This window comes from Gopherus evgoodei, unplaced genomic scaffold (genome assembly GCF_007399415.2).
Source record: "Gopherus evgoodei ecotype Sinaloan lineage unplaced genomic scaffold, rGopEvg1_v1.p scaffold_69_arrow_ctg1, whole genome shotgun sequence".
NCBI lineage: Eukaryota > Metazoa > Chordata > Testudines > Testudinidae > Gopherus > Gopherus evgoodei.
In genome coordinates this window covers 39,134-62,308 of record NW_022060090.1, presented here as the reverse complement: position 1 = coordinate 62,308, position 23,175 = coordinate 39,134, and the positions used below count along the sequence as shown (strand labels likewise).

At 47.7% G+C, this 23,175-nt stretch overlaps 1 protein-coding gene and 1 long non-coding RNA gene across 2 annotated transcripts in view; one reads left to right on the top strand and one right to left on the bottom strand.

Moving 5' to 3' along the window:
- LOC115643738 (zinc finger protein 660-like) overlaps positions 1 to 23,175 on the bottom strand; it is a 579,185-nt gene that overhangs the window by 539,449 nt on the left and 16,561 nt on the right. The gene's annotated exons all lie outside the window — the stretch shown is intronic.
- LOC115643742 lies at positions 13 to 21,839 on the top strand. The gene is made up of 3 exons (XR_003998371.1): positions 13 to 633; positions 5,050 to 5,059; positions 21,817 to 21,839. It is a non-coding gene; the product is annotated as an uncharacterized LOC115643742 (long non-coding RNA).

Sequence of the window (23,175 nt, the reverse complement as noted above, 5' to 3'; positions counted from 1 at the left end):
GGATTGTCTGATGTCTGATAAGGTCTGAGCTCCGATTGAAGCTTTTCCCACATTCATGGCATGTGTAGCGTGTCTCCTCCAAGTTGATTCTGTTGCTTGTTACAAAGTCTGAGAGGTTACTCAAGTTTCCCTTTGGCCTGTGCAGAGTCTCACAGGCTTTTGTTTTTTCTGAGAGTGCACAACTCCCAGAAACATACCCTTTGGATCTTCCTGATGAAGTTCCATGTGGTTCTCCTTGCTCAGCATCTTCCTGATGGGATTTCTCCTCCTCATTCTGACTCACCATCTCATCACCTGATGGGAGACAGAGAGAATCCAGACACAGGTCACTACCTGCACAGGAAAGAAAAATCTCAGAGAGAGGAATAGTAAAAGGGATGAACAATCCAAAGTATGTGTGGGAGAGATCAAACCTATCAGGAGCTGATTTTCCCCAAACCCTTCCCCAGAGGAGAGAGGAAGGGATCAGTTTTGGTCTGCATCTCACGAGAACACTCAGGAGAAAGTGAGATCGGGGAGCGACCTCTTGCCAGTTGTCAGTCAGAATAGGAGGGAAGCCCTGAGTCACATCTGCCATTATGATTCTACATCTGCAGGGAACAATCCTGAACTTGGAGAGCTCACAAGGTCTTTGTAGGGCATCCCAAATGTTTCCTGCATTCTCACACAGTTGTTGAGTTGGTTTAACCAAGTCCTCACCTGTGCAGGCAGCTCCTGGAAGCACTTCCTTCTCAGAGCCCTGGAGGTCTGGGACCCACAGCTCTTCCCCTCGTTCCAGCTGGGAGATCACATCAGGTTTGGAAACTGGAAACCCTACTGCAGGCAAAGAAAACCAGGGAGGTCAGTGGAATTTGTGGGATACTTGTCACAAAGAATAGTCCATGGTTTTAACTCCCAGCTCATTGTTAAGCAGTAACATCTCAAGGCCAGCTTCCTTGGCTCAAAGTGGCAGGAGAGTTATTATGATTTTAAATCATATTCATTACATTAGTGCTAAGGAGCAACTAACAGTGGGTCCCCATTGTGCTAGGACAAGTACAAACACAGAATAGCAGATGGCCCATGCCCTGAAGAATTTACAATCTAAATAGACAAGACAGACACAGAATGGGGGAAGGGACAGATCCCACTGTTAGAATAGAGATATTCAGACTTGCCTGTAAAGCCTATAGTTTAAGAACTTAGGTGTATTTTTATCACTTTGTTACTTATAGGAGTATGAAAACAAAGAATCAAAATCACTGTTTGTATTCGTAAGGGCCTTCTCTTACTGTGACAGTCTGAGGCCTTGTTCTTATGCTAAGGCCTTTGGCTAAGCAGCAGGGGCAGCCATAAGCTGAGAAGCGAAGGGTCACATCCTCACATCCCAAACCAGTCACACTGAAATAAGGTGCTATTGGGCTGTTAGGAAGATGATCCTGTCCTGATAGTGCCCATCACCACCAGACAAAGAAACAGATCTTAAGATGCTTAAAGAAAACTTAGTTTGAAAGCTGCCTGTTTGGCAAGAAATCACTTCTCAATGCTTGTGGTTGTGAAACTCTCATTTTTGTATTCTTGTATCTTTATGGCCACTACTTTTACAATGTTAATCAGTCTGGTTCTCTAATTGTTTTTGTCTGCTGTATAATTAATTTTGCTAGGTTTAAGTTAATTAGGGTAGTGGGATACAATTGGTTGGAGAATTATGTTTCAGTGTTTTAGGATTGGTTAATTAAATTTCAGTACAATGATTGGTTAAGCAAAGGTACAGCTGAGAATATTACTATATAAACTGAGTCAAACAGGAGGGGGGAACAGGAACAGGGAACGAGGACACAGGGTAAATGCTCTGCAGTCTCAGAGCTGGTAAGAAGGACACGGGAAAAATGATCTGAGGTGTCAGAGCGGATAAGGGGGACACACCGCAGAAGACACCAGGCCCCCTGAATCCTCTGGGCAGCCCTGGGTAACAGTCATTCTGTCAGGTATTCCACTGATGTAGGTTACTCCCAGCCAGTCCTTAATGACCCATTCATATCTCCCCATGACAGCTACGTGACAAAACCCCTCATATCTCCTGCTCTTTATAACCATAGCAATACCAATCACAGCAGGAAACTGAGGTGTTTCTTGGCATCATACAAATATCACCAAAAGTCCCACCTCCTCTATCTCACACACACTGCTCACAGCCCCTGGAGAGAAAGCAAAGCACAGGAACTGGACGTTAGTCCAGCAAACACAGTGAAGGACAAGCTGCAATCCTCACACACTGGCCAAAAAGGAGACACATGTGGGTCCCTACCCATAGAGAGGGGCTGGCCAGAGGCCTGATTCCTGAGGGGCCATTCCTTGAGCAGACCATGGAGGCAGGTCAAAGGCTTAGCTACCCCTGAAGACCAAGGACAGGATAGGCCCACTGCTTAGTGAGGAGGGGGAAACAGTAACAGGAGACTTGGAAATGGCAGAGATGCTTAATGACTTCTTTGTTTCGGTCGTCACTGAGAAGTCTGAAGGAATGTCTAGTATAGTGAATGCTTATGGGAAGACGGTAGGTTTAGAAGAGAAAATAAAAAAAGAGCAAGTAAAAAATCACTTAGAAAAGTTAGATGCCTGCAAGTCACCAGGTCCTGATGAAATGCATCCTAAAATACTCAAGGAGTTAGTAGAGGAGGTATCTGAGCCTCTAGCTATTATCTCTGGGAAATCATGCGAGATGGGGGAGATTCCAGAAGACTGGAAGGGGGCAAATATAGTGCCCATCTATAAAAAGGGAAATAAAAACAACCCAGGAAACTACAGACCAGTTAGTTTAACTTCTGTGCCAGGGAAGATAATGGAGCAGATAATTAAAGAAATCATCTGCAAACACTTGGAAGGTGGTAAGGTGATAGGGAATAGCCATCATGGATTTGTAAAGAACAAATCGTGTCAAACTAATCTGATAGCATTCTTTGATAGGATAACGAGCCTTGTGGATAAGGGAGAAGCGGTGGATGTGATATACCTAGACTTCAGTAAGGCATTTGATACGGTCTCACATGATATTCTTATAGATAAACTAGGAAAGTACAATTTAGATGGGGCTACTATAAGGTGGGTGCATAACTGGCTGGATAACCATACTCAGAGAGTAGTTATTAATGGCTCCCAATCCTGCTGGAAAGGTATAACAAGTGGGGTTCCCAGGGGTCTGTTTTGGGACCGGCTCTGTTCAATATCTTCATCAACGATTTAGATGTTGGCATAGAAAGTACGCTTATTAAGTTTGCGGACGATACCAAACTGGGAGGGATTGCAACTGCTTTGGAGGACAGGGTCAAAATTCAAAATGATCTGGACAAATTGGAGAAATGGTCTGAGGTAAATAGGATGAAGTTCAATAAAGACAAATGCAAAGTGCTCCACTTAGGAAGGAACAATCAGTTTCACACATACAGAATTGGAGAAGACTGTCTAGGAAGGAGTATGGCAGAAAGAGATCTAGGGGTCATAGTGGACCACAAGCTTAATATGAGTCAACAGTGTGATACTGTTGCAAAAAAAGCAAATGTGATTCTGGGTTGCATTAACAGGTGTGTTGTAAACAAGACACGAGAAGTCATTCTTCCGCTTTACTCTGAGCTGGTTAGGCCTCAACTGGAGTATTGTGTCCAGTTCTGGGCACCACATTTCAAGAAAGATGTGGAGAAACTGGAGAGGGTCCAGAGAAGAGCAACGAGAATGATTAAAGGTCTTGAGAACATGACCTATGAAAGAAGGTTGAAGGAATTGGGTTTGTTTAGTTTGGAAAAGAGAAGACTGAGAGGGGACATGATAGCAGTTTTCAGGTATCTAAAAGGGTGTCATCAGGAGGAGGGAGAAAACTTGTTCACCTTAGCCTCCAATGATAGAACAAGAAGCAATGGGCTTAAACTGCAGCAAGGGAGATTTAGGTTGGACATTAGGAAAAAGTTCCTAACTGTCAGGGTAGTTAAACACTGGAATAGATTGCCTAGGGAAGTTGTGGAATCTCCATCTCTGGAGATAATTAAGAGTAGGTTAGATAAATGTCTATTAGGGACGGTCTAGACAGTATTTGGTCCTGCCATGAGGGCAGGGGACTGGACTCGATGACCTCTCGAGGTCCCTTCCAGTCCATGAGTCTATGAGTCTATGAAACTATGAATTGTGACACTGCAAAAGCACATTTTGGGGCATTAGGAAATCTAGTGACTCAGATGTAATGGGAGGGAGAATTAAACTCCTCCAGTGCGAGGAGAAGACTGGGGAATTGAACGCTAACATTCAGGAGCAACAGCTTCTAATTCTTCCGGAAAAGGAGAATGTAAGAAACAATTACTGGGCCATGCGACCTCAGGAGGGACAGGCTCAAAGATCCAAGGAGCCTGGAGAGTGGTTATGCTGAAGTCAGGGATTTACCTGAGGTTTGGATAGGGATTCAGGGTTAAAGGTCTGGGATCCCCCACTGCTGAAGATCCTAAAACCTCTCCTCCCTCCCACTGATCCACCCAGCCCTCTTCCTGGGTGCCCTTCCTCCACACTCCCCTCCGCTTCTTCCCATTACTCGCAGCCGGCACCACCTCCCGGTGCCTTGGGAGCTTCTTGGGTTCCCTCCTCATCCCTTATTACCTCCTCCCTCCCTGCTGCCTGCTAGTGTATGGGAGGTAAGGAAAAAAAGGGGGACAAAGAAACTTGTCAAAACTCAGATGATGAATAAAGGTATAAAGTTATTACTGCTCAGGTTCTTTAGAGACCCCACAGCTTCTAATAACCAGGGGATAGGACTCCTTACCCAGCAAGACCACCATCTCATAGTTCTCCTGCATGACATCCCTGTAGAGGGCTCTCTGAACAGGGTCCAGCAGGGCCCATTCCTCCCTGGTGAAATACACAGCCACTTCCTCAAAAGTCACCAGCCCCTGAAAGAGAAAGAGTCCAACACTCAGGACCTGCAGCCCCACTCACAACCCGACTATTCACACAACAGCAGCACCAGGGAAATGGAAGCTCCGGGAGGCACATGTTAACAGAGTCCCACCCCACCTTGCCTAGAGCAGCTAGGAGGCATCAGAGGGTGGAAAGAGAGAAACTTTGTGTCTCCCAGCTGACAGACGGAGGCAAGGTCGTCACATTTATCACATAGCTACTAGCCAGAGCTTAATACACGAGATGGGGCTGTCTCTGGACCCTGCTGGTGGCTCCCTGGTAGGATTCCCAACATTCTCCAAATAAAATATATGGAAGAAAAGGGAAGTCAGTAGTAAAGGATAGAAGTTCGAAGGTCAGAATTGTAGAAAGTTGTCAAGGGAAGCTATCAGAAATCAATGATCAACCAATGAAAAAAAGAAGGATGTTTTTAAGAAGTACAAAATTAATCCTAACAATGGTAGTGGTAAATTACTAGATGGAAATGGCAGAATTATCAACAATCATGCAGCAGAGGTAAAAGTGTTCAATAAATATTTCTCTCCTGGATTTGGAGAAAAACACATGATGTAACTCTTATCATAAGATGTTGACACTGACGCTTTCCATTCCAAAAGTAACTCACGAAGATGTTAAACAGCAGCTATTAAAGTTAGATATGTTTAAATCAGTGGGTCCAGATAACTAGAGTTTTGAAAGACCTGCTGGAGGAGCGTGGTGGACTGTTAAGGTTGATTTTAATTAGGACTTGGAACACTTGGGAAATTCCAGAAGACTGGAACAAAGCTAATGCTGTGCCAATATTTGAAAAGTATAAAAGAGATAATGCAGCTAATTACAAGTGTGTCAGTCTGAAATCAATACTGGGCAAGAGAATGGAGCAGCCGATACTGGATTTCATTAATAAAGAAAGGAGGGTAATATAATTAGTACCCATTAAAAAGGTGTAGACACAATAGATCCTATCAAACTAACTGGATATCCTTATTGGATGAGATCAAAAGTTTGGTTGCAGCTAATAGTACTGATGTAATATACGTAGATATATGAGTTGGTTCAGCACAATATTTTGACCAGAAAGATACAAAATACACATGGCATACATTAAATAGATTAAAAACTGGGATTTTAAATAGGGAACCATGGTTGCATGGATTTCTGTCTGGGGGTTCCCGCAAGGATTGGATCTCAGCCCTGTGCCATTTAACATTCTTATCAATGACCTAGAAAAAAACATAAAATCATCAGGACAACAGGTTCTAAAAAAGCTTTTCAATTTAACAAAGGCTCGGGCAGCTGTCCACCCGATCTCCGGCCCAAGCTCACCTCCCCCTCTCCTCTGAACGCTCCGCCCTCCTTCTCCTCCCCCTCCCCTGCTTCCCGCAAATCCAATGTTCGCCGGAAGCCTGAAACAAGCAGCAGGCTGGTAAGCTGGGCGGGAGGGGGGAGGGCGCACGCAGCTCCGTCTGGCTCCACCTGAGCGGCTCCCCCTGGCCCCAGCCAAGCACCAGCCAAGCACTGCTGACTCGGGCTGGTCCCAGCCGAGCGGCTCCGACTCGGCCCAGCTCTGGCCCTGCAGCACTGGTTCCGGCAGAGCGGCTCCAGCCCGGCTCTGGGAGTCACGCCCTGCAGTGCCAGTAGCAGTCCATAGTGGACCCAGTCCTGGCCCCAGGCAGTGTGGTAAGGGGGTAGGGGGAAGGGAGGGGGTGTTCGTTCGGTTGTAGGGAGGTGGATCGGGGTCGAGGCGGTCAGAGGGCAGAGAACAACGGGATTGAATGGGGGAAAGGATCCTGGGGGGCAGTCAGGAAGGAGCAGGGATTGGATGAGGTGGGGGGGGCAGTCAGGGACAGAGAGAAGGGGTGGTTGGAAGGGTGCAGGGTTTCCAGGGGGGCATAAAGAATGAGAGGAGGGGTTTGATGGGGTGGTAGGGGTCAGTTAGGGGACAGGGAAGGGGGGATGTATCAGGGGTCCTCGGGGGGGTGTCAAGGAGCATGGGGGGGTTGGATGTGGCACGACCCCCGCAGAGGGCATGACCCCCTCGTGAGGTGAGGAGGAAGGAACCTGTTGTTAATATTTTGGCAGCTCATCACTGGCTCCCACCCTCCTATACATTTACTGCTTCTCTCCCTCCAAGCAGAACCCACCACCAGCTCCCTGAGAATCCCTTACCTGAGCCAGCTCCACTGCAGCCATTGCCTTCCCCCTGGGAGGATGGGAGGATCTGGAGCAAAACGTGGACGTTATTCTATAGCCTGCCAGGGGGAGAAGGGCAATGTGAGAGAATTCACACAGGGTTTCTGTCCTTTCCACATGTTGATTCCCGCCAGGATTGGTTCTGTCACACTGGGAAGCACAGAGTGACCTTATCCCAGTACAGATCTAGCCTCCTCCTACCAGGATGTAACCCTCTGACACATGATGAAACCCTCCCAGCAGCAGAGTCTCTCTGTTACACTTATCATATTTAAGGGCGATACCAAGCTGAGAGGGGTTGCAAGGACTTTGGAGGAGAGAACTGAAATTCAAAATCATCTGGACAAACTGGAGAAATGGTCTGAAGTAAATAGGACGAAATTCAATAAGGAAAAATGCAAAGCACACCGCTTAGGAAGGATCACTCAGTTGCACACATACAAAATGGGAAATGACTGCCTAGGAAGGAGTGCTGTGGAAAGGGATCTGGGGGTCATAGTGGATCATAAGCTAAATAGGAGTCAACAGTATTGCAAAAAAGCAAGTATCATTTTGGGATGTATTAGCAGGAGTATTGTAAGCAAGACATGAGAAGAAATTCTTCTGCTCTACTCCGCACTGATTAGGTCTCAACTGGAGTAGTGTGTCCAGTTCTGGATGCCACATTTCAAGAAAGATGTGGACAAATTAGAGAAAGTCCAGAGAAGAACAAAAATGATTAAAGGTCTAGAAAACATGACCTATGAGGGAAGATTGAAAAAAACTGGGGAAGACTCAGAGGGGACATGATCATAGTTTTCAAGTACAAAGAAGGTTGTAAAAAGATGCCAGAGAAAAATTGTTCTTCTTAACCTCTGAGGATAGGACAAGAAGCAATGGATTTAAATTACAACAAGGGTGGTTTAGGATGGAGATTAGGAAAAAAACTTCCTAACTGTCAGAGTGGTTAAGCACTGGAATAAATTGTCTAGGGAGGTTGTGGAATCTCCATCACCGGGGATTTTAAGAGCAGGCTGGACAAACCCCTCGTATCCAGGCCTGATCACCCTGAGGACTCTCTCGGCTCACGCGTTTCCTGAAGCCTAACCGCTTGCCGGCCGTAATGAAACTTTTGTGGTTTGTATGTGTAAGTATAATTAGCTGTTAAGTATTCTGTATTGGTAGATAAGAGGCAAAGACTGATTCCAGCCGCCCCAAGACTCCTGCTAGGGGAAACCCGTTGACCAGGAAATCTTGAAAGCAAGGGGGATCAGTTGAGCCTCACACTTTATTTAGGGAAATTAGTTGCTGCATTTATGATTACTAATAGCACCAATATCACTTCTACTAACCCCTGGAACGACCTGAATAACTATTGGGACTTGGAAAAATACCAAGGCCAGCTTTTATTTGTAATTGCAGTATTTGTATTATTTGCTTTGGTAGTGTATTGTAAGCCCCAGCTGTAACTAATCGTGTTATCCCTTATCCTTATCTGTGATTCATTTAATAAACCCTTATTCTCTTAAACACTAAGAGTGATTGCTTGCGTGTTCTCCGTCACTACCCGTGGGCACTTGACACCCCCCCCAGGGCATCCAGTGATCGAACCTCCGCCCTACCCCAACGCTCATTACCCGGTAGATAACGGGCACCTGGTGGCCATATCGGTGGAGCAAGGGGCGAGAGTAATCGGTAATCAACATGGCGTCACGAACAGGATGCCTTCGGGAGGGTCAGTGCCCGTGGTGTAGTGGGGACCGTGAACAATCTGAGCTCGAGCAATTTCAACACTTACAATTTCACCAAGTGGCCAGCAGACAGTCTGCGAGGCCCACCCTAGATTGGGTTTGTACTATAGAGTCAGGGTCAGGGTCGAAAAGCTATACTACCTCATTAACCCTGCCTGCCGTAGGGTGCCTCCTCCACTGCCATCCCACCTTTAAGTGTCAGCCGGCCGATGGTTCCCTGCAACCCCAGTGCACGGGGGTTGCGGAAACTAGTCGGACTGAGACACCGTCAGGCATTTGGAAGGAGTGTAGCCGTATCATCAAAAAATCCGGGGCCACCGTTTCTAAATTCATACCCCTGCCCCGGGTACAGCCAGGTGATCCTGCCCACGGGTTGCTAGCCCAGTTACTGCAGGAATTAGAGCAGACCAGGCGGACAAAGAAACTTAGACCAGACGAGTTTAAGTCGGAGGACGTGTCCACGGTCTTGTTCAGTGCACTTAACAAAGCGCTGGACCTCTGTGCGGTCCTTCATGGAAGCACTATGTTTGCTGCTAAACAAGCCGCTGCGAGCGGTACCGACAGTGCAGAAAGTGAGATAAGTGACAAGGAGCAGGAGGACGGGAGTCAGGCTGGTAAAAGCCCACCCTCCTATGAAGCTCCCCCTTCGATCTACCCTGCTCTCCCCCCTGCTCTCCCCTCAGCCCCACCTGCGCCTGAGCAGGAGAGGCAGGTGGAGGCAATGCCCGTTGCTATCACTAAAAGTAAGGTGGATTATGAGACAGGTCAGACAGTTACGACTACCGAGTATCGAACTCGCACCAAGGCGGAGATGAAGGAATTTGTGGCAGACACGAGGCGCAGGGAGGGCGAGGCACCCCTAGTGTGGCTGGGTCGTCTGGCCCTGGATCACGGGGCAGAGACGGTAGACAGGGAGGAAGCCGCTGTTCTGGCAAAAACGTCCAATTGGGCGTCGGGGTTCCCAGGTCATCATCTCTTGGGAAATCAGCTATGGCCGATTACCACCCCGGCCGCGGCCGTCTTGACCATGAAAGGCAGTTTTAGGGGACTGTATGTGCCTCCTGGCAGCGTAAATACACCCCATGAGATCATCTGGGCTATTGCCGGAGCGTCCATCGTAACGTGGGATGCACAAGCGGTGCCGTTAAATTTAAGCGACGAACAGGTTCAGACAGGTGTCCCCTTTATTTATGTCACAGACCCTACTGAAATCCCGGTCCACCGGGACGCGGTGGACTTGGCCGTAGAGGGCGCCCCACCGATTGACACAGGGGGACTCCTGCTGTTGCAAAGTTGGGTTGGGCAACCCCTTATTACCTTATATGAGGCCGTGTCCCGGCTCCGAATGCCACCGACCCCGAAGAATCCCATTTCAGCCCTTCCAGCTGAGAACCCTGTTAATAAGGGTCAGCCTAAACACCCTGAACGAACCAAGGCTGAAAGGGCGCTTTTTGGGTTCCTATTACATAAGGGGATCCCCAAGGAGGCACTGCGGAAGATGTCTGATACCCAACAGCAAGATTTGGGAAAACAGTTAGGATGGAAGGATTGGGATGACTATTTGAGGACAAAAAACGAGTAGAGGCCGGGTGCGCCCCGGCCTCCACAGAGACTTGGGATGACCGACCATACCACACCCTATTAGTAGCTGGTCCCAAACCCCCTTACACCCCTGTATCCTTTCTGTTGGACACCGGAGCTCAAATCTCCGTTATAAAATCCGATGTGCCCCACGTACCCACAAGTTCTACTATGTTTGTTCAGGGTCTTAACAGTATTGAAGAAAAGCCTGTAGTCAGCTTTACTTTAATTCATAAGGGGTACAAGCGAAAAGTAAAGGCATTGTTGGGAGGAACCAATTTGTTGGGGGTTGGGGATATAAAACGACTGCGATTACAAAAACAGGTCTGTCAGGCCCTGCCTGTCGCCCTGTCACCCGATGACCCCCCCCCTTATAGCCCCGAGCTTGTTAATAACAGTTCATGGAAATTTTCCCCTATTCCCACGAAGCCTGAAGGCATCCCCCTCATTAAGCAGCTGCTCGACCAGTTGTTAAGGGAGGGACGGATAGCACAGGCGACCGCGTCCAACTATCTATCTCCCGGCTGGGGTATCCCCAAGCCCGGCAACCCCTCTGAATTTCGATTGGTCATTGACTATAGACAGGCAAATAGCCGAGTCTGACACCTCCCGTTTGCAGGCCCAGCCACCATTCCAGAAATACGGCAGCAGCTAAGTGATGCCGGTGGGAGGTGGGCCTGCACCCTGGATTTAAAGGATATGTTCTATCAAATCCCTTTGGAGGACAAACCCCAAATCTTAAATTTCGCTTTCCAGGGCGCGCAGTACCAGTGGAAGGTGTGCCCTCAGGGGTTCTGTAATTCCCCAGCCTTGGCAACGGCCGCTCTTGCGAAGACCTTAAAAGGGGTAGAAGCCACTGGGGGCACCACCATTTTAGCCTATGTGGACGACATAATTGTAATTGGGCCCAACGAACACATAGTTCAGCACGTAACTAATGCCGTGGTAGCCGAACTAAAGGCCAATGGGTGGCGAATTAATGAGGCAAAAAGCCACCTCGTGCCCTCTCAAAGCTTTTCCTTCTTAGGCCAACATTATGACCCCTACGACTGTGGCCAACCCACCTCGGGGATTCTAGATCCTTGGGTAACAGACCCGCCTGAGAATAAAAAGCAACTGCAAAGACTCTTAGGCCTAATTAATTATCACAGACACTTCATCCCAGATAAACACCTTGTAGACCTGGAGGTGATCCAGGAACCCCTCTCGTCCAAACGGAAACGGGAAATATGGAGTCCTGAAGCCCAAAAAAGCCTGGAACGAATAGCCACTTGGTTTGCCTCTAACCCACGGCTGGCCCGATATAAAAGGGACTCACCTTTCACCATCACCCTTTTCTTTACACAACATCACTATGGGTACTCAGTATCACAGGACGGGCAACCGCTCTATAACTGGGCCCGACGGCTCAAGGGCCCTCAGTATCGATACGGGCCCATAGGACTCATGTTACTAGCCGCAGGTGAGGCACGCATTTGGGCCCCGCTATCTAGTAAGAGAACCCTGATTGGCCCTGAGGTACACCTCATTCCTTGGCTCACGCGGTTGCCCCCTCCCAATTTTCATGGAACCAGCCTAACGTGGCAACAGCTGTGTTATGTGGGGGAGATCACGTGGCGGGAATGGACGCTCAAATCGCTGCCAAACGATGTCCGATTCCCAATAGCCTCGGAGCCCCTGTGTATAGAAACAAAATATGACCCCTGGATTGTATCTGATGGGGGCACTTCCCCGACCCCCCGGGCAGGTGTCCTCTGTGCTAAATGCGACCACTTCCAGGTTGACCTCCTTCCCCCGGGTTCATCGGCCCAGCATAGCGAAGTTCATGGGGTCCTTCTCGCTGCCCAGCACGTTACCCAGGCCCATTCCATTTCTGCTCAGGTCGTGCTGGGTATAGACTCACAATTTTGTCTCAGCATCCTCACGGGAGAGGCTAACCCCACAGCATTTACGCCCCTGTGGGAGACTATTTTCGACCTCGTACATAAGTTTCCACGGCCCTGGTTTGTAACCCATTGCCCGTCACATCGTCCTGACTCTAACCCCCTCCACTCCGAATTGGATCACAGAATGAGGGAAATTCAGGCACCACCCCAAGTGTGCCTGGGGCAACAGCCCCAGCTTAACACCGACCCATTCCTCCAATGGCTTCATGAGGATTGGGGGCATTTGCCTAGCGGCCGCCTATACAATCAGTTAGCCCTAGGTGCTCAGGGAAAGCCTGAGGTGCGGCGGCAGGACTGCGAAAGAGTCGTGCAGGCCTGCCTTAAGTGTGCACAAATCAAGTCCCAAAACCGCCCGCGCTACGAGCGGTGGGCGTACGCTGCAGAGTACTTCCCTCCTGGCACGGTGTGGCAAATAGATTTAATGGGACCCCTACCCGGAGCCCGTCGCCACCCTAAGGCTCTGGTAGTGGTAGATTTGGGCTCCCGTCAAACTCACTGTATTCCCCTGAATACCACCACGGCTGCGGCCGTGGCGGGGGCGCTGCAACAGGTAGCTGCAGCATGGGGTGTGCCCTCCGAGGTTCAAGCAGATGGAGGACCCCCGTTTACCAGCAAACGTTTCGAAGCATTAGTGCTGGGATGGGGGGCTTCCCTCCATATTCACTTGAAGTATCACCCCGAAAGTAACGGTGTTGTAGAGCGGAAAATCGGGGTTCTGAAAACCATGATACGTTCAGTTAATCCCAACGATGACTATAAGGGCTGGAGTGCGCTATTACCCCAGGTTCTTATCTCCCTCAATGCAAACTATTCTCGTTGGCCGGAAATCAGCCCCAGACCTAGAGGTCCCTGGACTCCCGTATATCACCCTGACCAACTAGTCTGGGTGGCTGAGCCACAGGCCTCAGGTCGCCGGGAACCCTACGCCGCACAAATTGTAAGTGCAGGTAAATATCCCAATACCTATACGGCTGTGGATGCCCAGGGCACCCACACCTTGGTCCACCACAACTGGATAAGCAAACGTTCTGAGTCAGGAGCGAACTAACGGGGGCCAATAAGGCCGCCTTCTGTTCTGTCTTACAGTTCGCCATAGCGGCAGGAAGCCAGAATGAGGACCGGAGGGGCCCACCTCTGCTGAACCTGAGACGGTATCCTGTGGGCGAAAATGCCCATCAGCTTCTGTTTGCAGCCTATTGGATCCAGGAAGCCCTGGGAGGAAACATCGACTTATCTTCGCTGACCTTTGATAATTGCCTTGCATGTTCTAACAAGCTGTCTGTAAATAGGCCTTTGTTTGATTTATTACCGTTAGTGTTTAACTTTAGTAGTATTAATGGTCCCCTTAATTGCTCTTCCCCCTCAGCTCAGTGGCTCCCTACCGCGCAGTGGACAGGTTGCACAAATGACCTTTTTAACCCCATTTCCCCTCTTGTTTTCCCTATTTTTAATAGAACTAGAGTACGCTGCAGGGACCCACTCCCCTTGTCACCTGCACAGAGACCCATGGCGTCCCATTGTTGGGCATTTTACGGCAGGGAGGGACATAAAAACCGGTCAGACTCACCTCATTGGGTCGGCACGTATCCGAATTGTTCCCAAACCCTTGTCTATGGCAACGTGTCTCACGGTGACGTTGTTATGGATCGGGACACCCCCTTGCCAATAGTCAATAAAACTGTCGTGGAAATAGATGTCTGGGCCCCACCCTTTAGCACCTTTTTTAACCCTCTTAGGCACACCTATTTTTATTCTAATTGGGTTTTAAACAGATTACGACCCGGTCATTTTTGGCTATGTGGCGAAGTTGCCTTTGCGGCACTCCCCCCCAACCCCAAAGGCATATGTACCATTGGCTCTATCCTGATAAAAGGGGGCGGTGTTTATGTTAAGACCTGGCAGCCCAGTTCAGCCGGGAGGGTTCGACGTTCTTGGGGATGGTGGGAGAGGGCGAAGGGGGCGTTGTCCTCTATGGTTTCTTCAGCGGTCTCGTTTAACCCCGTGGGGTATATGTTATTGCGTGAGCAAGTATTATTCCAATCACTGGCTATTGAAATGCTTGCCAATACTACTGCAAAAGGCTTTAGTTTAGTTAATTAGCGGCTAGGTGAATTAGCAGATTATTTTTTTCAGAATTGCTTAATGATACAATTTTTGTTACAATCACGGGATTTTTGTGAAACCCTTGTATCTATGTATCCCCAGTTTAAAGATAAGTGCTGTATCTCTCTTTCTTCTATTTTTGGAAGCTTAACTGAAGTAATTGATGATCTTAAGGCCTTAGGAACCGCTGTGCGTGAGTCCAGAGAGACCTTCCGCTTCTGGTCATGGCTGGAGTGGTTGGGGCTTGGAGCCTATAAGGCTTATTTTCAATCCCTTTTTGTGTCGCTTGTGGTGGGCCTCTGCCTCCTCTGCCTTGGGTGCGCTTTTGTTAAGGCCTGTGTTCGGCGGATGGTGGGAAGTGCCCTTATTGCCTCGGCTACTGAGAAACGTCCGCTCGTAGGGGCGGATGCTGACTCAGACACTGAGGTTTAGGTACGTGGGGTGTTGTCGGCCGGAGCATGGGGGCATGTTAGACCCCCAAGTGGGGCCCCAGGGCCAGACTACGGGTGCTCCGGCCTCCACCCCCCAACGGATTTTTCCCCCAGCCCTCAGAACTGCCACTGGTCACGTAGCTGCTCAGAAAGCAGAACTTGCAACAGGAAAAGCAGCCTTGTGGTCGGCCAGCCTGGAGGGACAAAGTTCCCCTCACGACGGTTGCTTCCTGGGTAGGGATGTTGGGGCCCGTCTGCCTCCCTTGTATGGGCATTTGCCACTCGCGACCCCCCAATTGGCTTATCACAAACTATGACGACAAATTTACTATATATTGCCGGTCCCCTCCCGGGGACGGGCGGAGAGACCCCGAATTCCTGTCGAAACCGTATCCAGGCCTGATCACCCTGAGGACTCTCTCGGCTCACGCGTTTCCTGAAGCCTAACCGCTTGCCGGCCGTAATGAAACTTTTGTGGTTTGTATGTGTAAGTATAATTAGCTGTTAAGTATTCTGTATTGGTAGATAAGAGGCAAAGACTGATTCCAGCCGCCCCAAGACTCCTGCTAGGGGAAACCCGTTGACCAGGAAATCTTGAAAGCAAGGGGGATCAGTTGAGCCTCACACTTTATTTAGGGAAATTAGTTGCTGCATTTATGATTACTAATAGCACCAATATCACTTCTACTAACCCCTGGAACGACCTGAATAACTATTGGGACTTGGAAAAATACCAGTTGGGGATTGTCTAGATAATAGTGAGTCCTGCCTTGAGTGCAGAGTGTAGTAAGTGAAGGCACTGATAAAGGCCCGGCATGAGGCCTGAGCTAAAATAATGGCAAGACTTTGCTATCATAAAACTAAGTTAGGCGGTGAGCAAGAGGCAGGCCCTGCTCACAGAAGCTGGCAAGAAAAGGGCTGATGTTGCATAAACATATAACCATCTAGTGTATTGAAGTGTAAACACGATACCAGAACACCCTATGCTGGAACATTCCATAGATAACAAGGAACAGGCTGACCCATCCCAATGACAGGGCCAAAAGGGTAATATGATGGATAGAGTTGTTTTGTTCGAACCAACACGTACAAGATGAGAGGCGACACCTTACTACGTAGAGGCGTTCTACCTTGCTATGTAAAGGGGTTGCACCTCATACGTCAGGAGTGATGTGTAACTTGTTTGTACCTGTGTATAAGAATGTAACCCTGGGGTGGTGTCTTGTCCGGCTGAGGGGGCAGTGGAAAGTCCTGCCACTGACTGAGCCAAGTCCATTGACCGGGGACACATACTTGTAGTATGTCCTGTAGAGTAAAAATCTAAAGGGAACTATTATTGTGTCCAATACGGCAATAAACCTGGCCGACGTGCCTTCATACCTTACTAGACTCTGTGGTCATTGGGGGTTCTCTTCGGGTCTGCTGTGTCAGCTATCTTCGAAGAGCTGGGACAGCACACAGAGGGAACACACGCATGCAGCCAAAAGGTATCAACATTGACCAGAGCAGAGCACCACACCGGTAGGCATCTGACAATATTTGTGACTCCGACTGCTGATCTGGTGAGTAAGCGAGCTGTCCACTGTAGGAATCGTGATCTAACAAGGCAGACAACCTCGAGCTAGGGAACCCCCTGTCCCCTCCCTTATGATCCCCACAGAGTTTGAGAACTCTTGGACCCACTGGACTGCCAGTAAAGGGGGTCGATATGAATTTAAAAAAGAGAGTGGGGAGACTTGCACTGGCATATGTACAGCGATGGTAGAAACTGAGGCTCTGAAAAATAGAAATAAAAGTAAAAAAGCAAGAATTTTGCAACTTACGTCTATGGCAGTAAGATGGCTTAGACAGCATGCTGGCCAAACAAGGAACAGAAAAAACAGGGGAAGTATAAGAGGCAACCCGGGCAGTCAAGCACTGGAAAGCCCAAGCTCTTCTAGCAGGGCAGCAGGCAGTCCAAACTCATGATATGCTCGAGCAAGTAAAGCAGGAAAATAAAAAATTGGAGACAGCTGTAGAAAACCTGCAGAAGCAAAAAGTGCCACCCTTGGTGTTCAAAGTACCTCAAGTGCTGTTACGGTGCCTGAGGAATGGGGACAGAAATGGAAACACGTGGCTCTTGCCAAATTAAAAGATGGAACATGGGACAGTTGGGATGGGCATTGCAATGGGGACATGTGGAATGACCCGGTTGAGCCATCCTTTCTTGACCCATGGGCAAGGGCTACCACACCACAACCTTATGATATGAGCCAGGTTCTGGGTAAGCCCTCCCCAAAACCTAGATCAATTCCAGTAAAAATAGGAGAAATGGGTGAAAAAGGGACAGAAAGCCCCACTGAAAATCCTATTCCCCACTTTACCCTTGATGCTACCCCACATACAGATAGTCCCCCTGCATTAAAGTTATGGAATGAGGTGGGAACTACAACAAAAAAATTAACTGATCATTTAAGGGAGCCATGGCCCTGCCGTAACTATGCAGAAAGGGAAAGGAATCAGGAACATAAAATTACATATACCCCTCATCCACCATGCGTGAATGGCTTAACAGCCAGGCTCGACACTTTAAAGATTAATGAACTAACTGCATTAGCTGGAGCTGTTGGACCTCCCCTCTCTGAAAATTTCAAGGAGTTTATGGTATGGCTCCATAAAGGCTCGCAGTTACTCAAAGCAGTAGGAATTGACATGTTGCAGGAACCAATTCTGGTGCAAACCCTTCTGGGACCCCTCAACTGTCATACCCTCGATTTTGATGATGATGTTGCACAGATGCTTAAACGTGTGGCTCAGAAGCACCTTAAGTTATCCAGTGAGTTGCCAGCCCTTAAAGGAATTGCAAGATAGCCAGGGGAAGCTCCGGCCAAGCTGGCTGACAGGATTCAAACTTATACTAGATTAACAGCAGGGTTTGCTCACTTGGAAGATTTGAAGCACCTTGTTCTGGAGGCGCTGCCTCCCGGTGTGCTAGACTGGATGAATGCTTGGTGTGAGAATGAAGGTAAAGAGGTACGTTGGGACGAATGGATTGCAAAGGTAGAGACGGCAGTGAAGCAGCAGGAAGGAACTCCTGTTAATGAGCTGCGCACTCAGTTAGGACAGTGGAAAACAGAGGGTCCTGGATACTCCCCCTGTGGTCGTGGCCGGGGTTGGAGAGGCTGTGGACTAGAGGTGGAGGTAATAGAGAGAATATGTGGGTACCTTCTGGAGTTCTAAAACAGGAAAACTTGAACCTGAAAGGGGAGATTGAGAGGCTGCAGGCACAGCTGCAGGCGTGTATGATTGACAAGGAGTCTCAACAGGAAAAAGATAAGATAGTGACGAAGGTAGCTAGGGGGACGGTCCTGACATCAGTAGCGATTGGGTCGTTTAATCCTGATACAGTGGCATAGGACAGCCCTATCCATGACTCGGAATGCATTTTTCAGCAACCCATGACAATAGATGTCTGGGGGCGCCCCCATTTAAGCATTTGAGTCGGGGAGGTGCTAGTAGATTTTTTATTGGATACGGGCCTGGAATTCCTATAGTAAAAGATGACTTTAATGCATATCCAGTTGGAGAGTCAGTCCAAATACAGGGAATATCTGGAACTAACCCAACGTATAATGTTAAAACTCTTCCCCTCCAGTTTGGGATGCATACCGTTCACGAGAAGTGCGCTATTGCAGGGAGAGAGAATCTAATTGGGGCAGTAACTATTAAACGACTGGGATTAATCTTGGATTTTCCAAATGTGTATTAGACAAACTCTCACTGTAATGCAAGGCACAAATGATACTAATCTGATCTCTATGGGATTGGCTACGCAGACGGTAAAAGCAATAAAGCCTAAACAACCACCTATCGCACCAAAAGGCTAGGAGAGCTGGTGGACTGAAATTCAAACTGTCTGGGCAGCGGACTCCCTAGACACAGGCAAAATGCAGACCTCTGTTACATTAGAGGGAGACATACCTCCATTCATAAAACAATACCCAATACCCCAGGAAGCAAAAGAATCACTAAGACAAGTGATAACGGAATTGGAAAAACAAAACTTAATCAGAAGGTGTTCAGCACCAATTTGGCCAGTTAAAAAACCTGATGGAACATGGAGGTTAACTATTGACTATCGGGGGCTAAACAAAACTGCCAAGCGGGGGGCACCTGTAGTGGCAGCATATCCTGAACTGTTGGAGGTGGTAACCCCTGACATGAAGTGGTTCTCAGTCCTTGATGTGGCAAATGGCTTTTGGAGTTTACCCTTAGACCCAGAGTCTCAATATCGAACATCTTTTGTATTCCAAGGTATGCAGTATTGCTGGAATGTTTTGCCAATGGGGTACTGTGACGCATCCACAATCTTCCAGACTGTAGTGAGAAATATGCTGGAGAAAGAGGGGCTACTACAAACGGGAAGAATTGTTCAGTATGCAGCTGACATTTTAATAGTCAGTAAAACAGAGCAGGAACATGAAGAGTTAATGCGGCAGCTGCTAATTAGCTGCCAAGCTTATGGCTTAAAACTTAACCCCTCTAAGTCTCAGATTAAACAGAGAGAAGTGCAGTGCAGTATTTGGGAATTCGGCTCAGTTCAGAGGGAAGGTCTGTGGATAAGGAAAGAGTAAAATGCATTGTTAACCTGACTATGCCGGTAGACACCAAATCTTTGCAGTCCTTTTTGGGACTCACTAACTTTTGCAGAGAATTTATGGTTGGATACGCAGAAAAGGCAGGTCCCCTGTATGAGGTACTATAAAGACTACAGTGGACCTGGACAGAGGAGGCAACTAATGCACGGGAAAGTCTAAAACAGGGATTAATGGAGGCACTGCCCCTAACAATGATTTCCCCTTTATAGTGTATCCTAGTGCTGGGAATTTCTGTATCGTTAGCATGCTTATCCAGGATACGGGTGCTGGGGAAAGATCCATTGCGTATTACAGAAGGGCTCTAACTAGTCCAGAGAGTAAACTGGGGGTTTGTGAGCAAACTGCCCTTGCTGCTTACTGGACGCTACAAAAATCCCAGGCAATTGTTGGAGCAAGCAAGGTGATTGTAAAAAGTCACCATGCACTGGGGAAGTTACTCAGTTAGGAAAATCTGTCGAAAGGACATGTGAGAGTTGACAGAGCCATTCAATGGGTCTTTGCTTTCATGTCAGAGAATGTTCAGTTAGTTCCACTAAAAGAACCAGAGACATCTGTATGGGGATTGACTGTAAATGTGTGAGCCTCAAAGGGAAGCGAAGGCGCATCCTGTGTTTAAGGCAGCGCCAGCTGACCAAGTGACTGGGAAAACCATTTGGTTTGTGGATGGTAGCTCGTACTATGAGGAAGGAGAACAAGTCACTGGCTTTGCAGGGATTTGTTTAAATGGGAAGGAACCGAGCGGCAAGTCCTTTCAGTATAAATTGGCTAAAGGAGGAACACAGGCTGCAGAGGTGTCAGTGGTTTTGGAAGTTTTGAATAGAATGAAGGGCAAGCATTCTGAGCTCGTAATAGGAACTGACTCTGATTATGTGTATAAGGGCACCACTATTTACCTCCCATGGTGGCAAAGTATATGGTTTACAGGAACCGATGGTTGGGAAATTAAGCACAAAACCCTATGGCAGCAAACAGAAACACTAACAAGACATTATACAAAAATCGGAATGGTTAAAATAAAAGCCCATAGGAAAAAAGGGCCCTTGCAGTGGGGAAATGAACAAGCAGATACACTGACTAAGGAGGCAGCCCTTACTGTCACATTGTGGGAACCAATGCCTGTGGCAATAACCACTAGAGCACAGGCAAAATTAAAACAGGAGAATGAAGCAAACCACCAGAAAGAGGTACAGGGTTTACAAGAACTTCAGGCAAAAGATGATTCAATCCAGCAATGGATAATTGAATGCCCCTCACAGTGGCGGGGTGTCCCCTTAAAGAAAGAGGGAGCGCTTATCTTGGCTAAACCAGACAATGACTCGGTTCTGGTAATCCCACAACAAATAAAGTACCTTCTGTTAAGATGGGGACAGGGGTCACTTGTGGGAGCTCACTGAAAACTCGAGGAGGCCCTGGAAAAACTTAAAAAACTGGGATGGTGGCCAGAAATGAGAGAGGATTTGAAGTTGTATATTCATGGCTGTTTAACATGTGCTAAGCAGGATCTGGCTAGATGGAAAATACGAGGAGAATTAAAGCATCAAGCCTTAAAGGGACCCCTGCAACGATTACAGGTGGATTTTGTGGGGCCCCTACCTATTACCCCCAGAAAACATAGACTTTTGTTCGTAATTGTAGATAGCTTCAGTAAGTGGGTAGAAGTATTTCCTACCAAACAAGAGGCTAGTTGGACTGCAGCAAAAGTACTAGTAACTGAGATTTTTCCACACTCGGGGCTGCCACATAGCATTGATTCTGATAATGGCCCTGCTTTTATAGGACAGGTGTATCGTGATATGGGTACCTGGGCTGGTATTCCCCTACCGCTACACATTCCCTACCACCCACAAGCAGGGGGACAGGTGGAAAGGATGAATAAATCTCTAAAAGTTGAACTGTCTAAAGTATGTAATGACTTAGGAACAAACTGGGACGTGCTACGCCCATGGGTCCTTATGAGGATCTGTAGCCGGCCAAACCGCATGACAGGATTTAGCCCACAGGAAATTCTTTTTGAAAGACCAATGCCAGGTTGGGAAGATTGATTGTATCCCCCAGAATGAGAAACCCTTACAGCATTGGCCACCACAACTTGGATGAATAGCTTTAAGTATTGGTTGGGTACTGTCCAGGGAGCGGCTGCAGCACAGCAAGCAATGGAACAGCAAAAAAGGAGTCAGGCATTTGATGGACATAGTGACATCAAACAATGGAAAATCGGAGATGAGCTGATAGCCAAAGTAGAACCGCCTCCCAAGAAAAAGTTTCCTAAGAAAGTATCAGAGAGGTAGCCGTGTTAGTCTGGGTCTGCAAAAGCAGCAAAGAATCTTGTGGCACCGTATAGACTAAGAGAGGTTTTGAAGCATGAGCTTTCGTAGGTGAATACCCACTTCATCAGATGCATCTGACGAAGTAGGTATTCACCTATGAGAGCTCATGCTCCAAAACCTCTGTTAGTCTATAAGGTGCCACAGGATTCTTTGCTGCTTTTCCTAAGAAAGAATGGTCTGGGTCGTGGCCCATTTTAGATAAATTGGGGCCCTGCCTGTACTTGGTCGACATAGATGAACAGCCACGATGGAAGCATGCCATGCAATTAAAGGAATATAAGGGTTAAGTATGCATGTTACATGTCTGTGCTTGATTTACAGAAAAATACACAGGATAAGCAAAAAAGGTAAGTACCATGGAAACCTTCCAGTTAAATAATGGAAGTTTTACAAGCTTTAATCTTACAGCTCCATCTGCGCCTCGCTTGTTGTATGTTGCTTGGGGGCAATTGAAACGCTTTGAATTGTCCAGACCTTATCCGGTCAGACAACTAAGTGCGAGAGGCCAGTTTACTTGGGGTATTGGTAATATGATCACCATCTCTTGGAACAACAAGGACACTTCTGTGTGGATACTGGACCAAGTAGGAAAACACCCGTTGTGGATGTTAGGGTCAGGCATCTCATGGATTAATAATGTGCCCACCGCCCCTTTAGGAACAAGGTTCCTGTTCTTGAATCCACTAAGTGATCAGATCACATTGGCTTTGTTAGATAGGGATTATAACCAGGAGGAGTCAGTGGAAAAGAAACAGAAGCAGCTGATGTAAATGGTCCTATATTAGATACTATGGCTATGAAGTATTGTTGCTATAAAAAAACAAAACAAAACAAAAACATAACACCACCTTTCGTGTACCCATAAGAGAGAGGCGAGTGTTGCTTTGTATTTTTACAGTTTAAGATGCCAACATGAATATGGACCCTGGCAGGCGTTTTGGTGATAGCCCAAGACTCAAAGGGACTGGTCGATGTCGTCAGGCTCAATCGAACACATTCTGTTACCAGGACCTTCTGGATCAACATAGCAAATAACTGTGATGGATGGGAGATAGGAAGTCAGCAGCACCCTATGGGGACTGTGTTAAAGTTGGTGTGTGAAACTGAGGGAAAGCGACAAATGGAAAACATCCTCAGGGTGTCGCCCTTTGCAATTCTGATGGCGTGGGGATGGACAGTTAAGAACGGTAGCCAAACTCAACGTGTTCCCGTTCCAGAGCTTGAGAATGTGCAAAGACGAATTGAAAAGGAACTGACATTAAGTAAAGAGACACAGGGGGAGCATGCATGCTGTTGGAAGGTTGATGTTGTTGTTA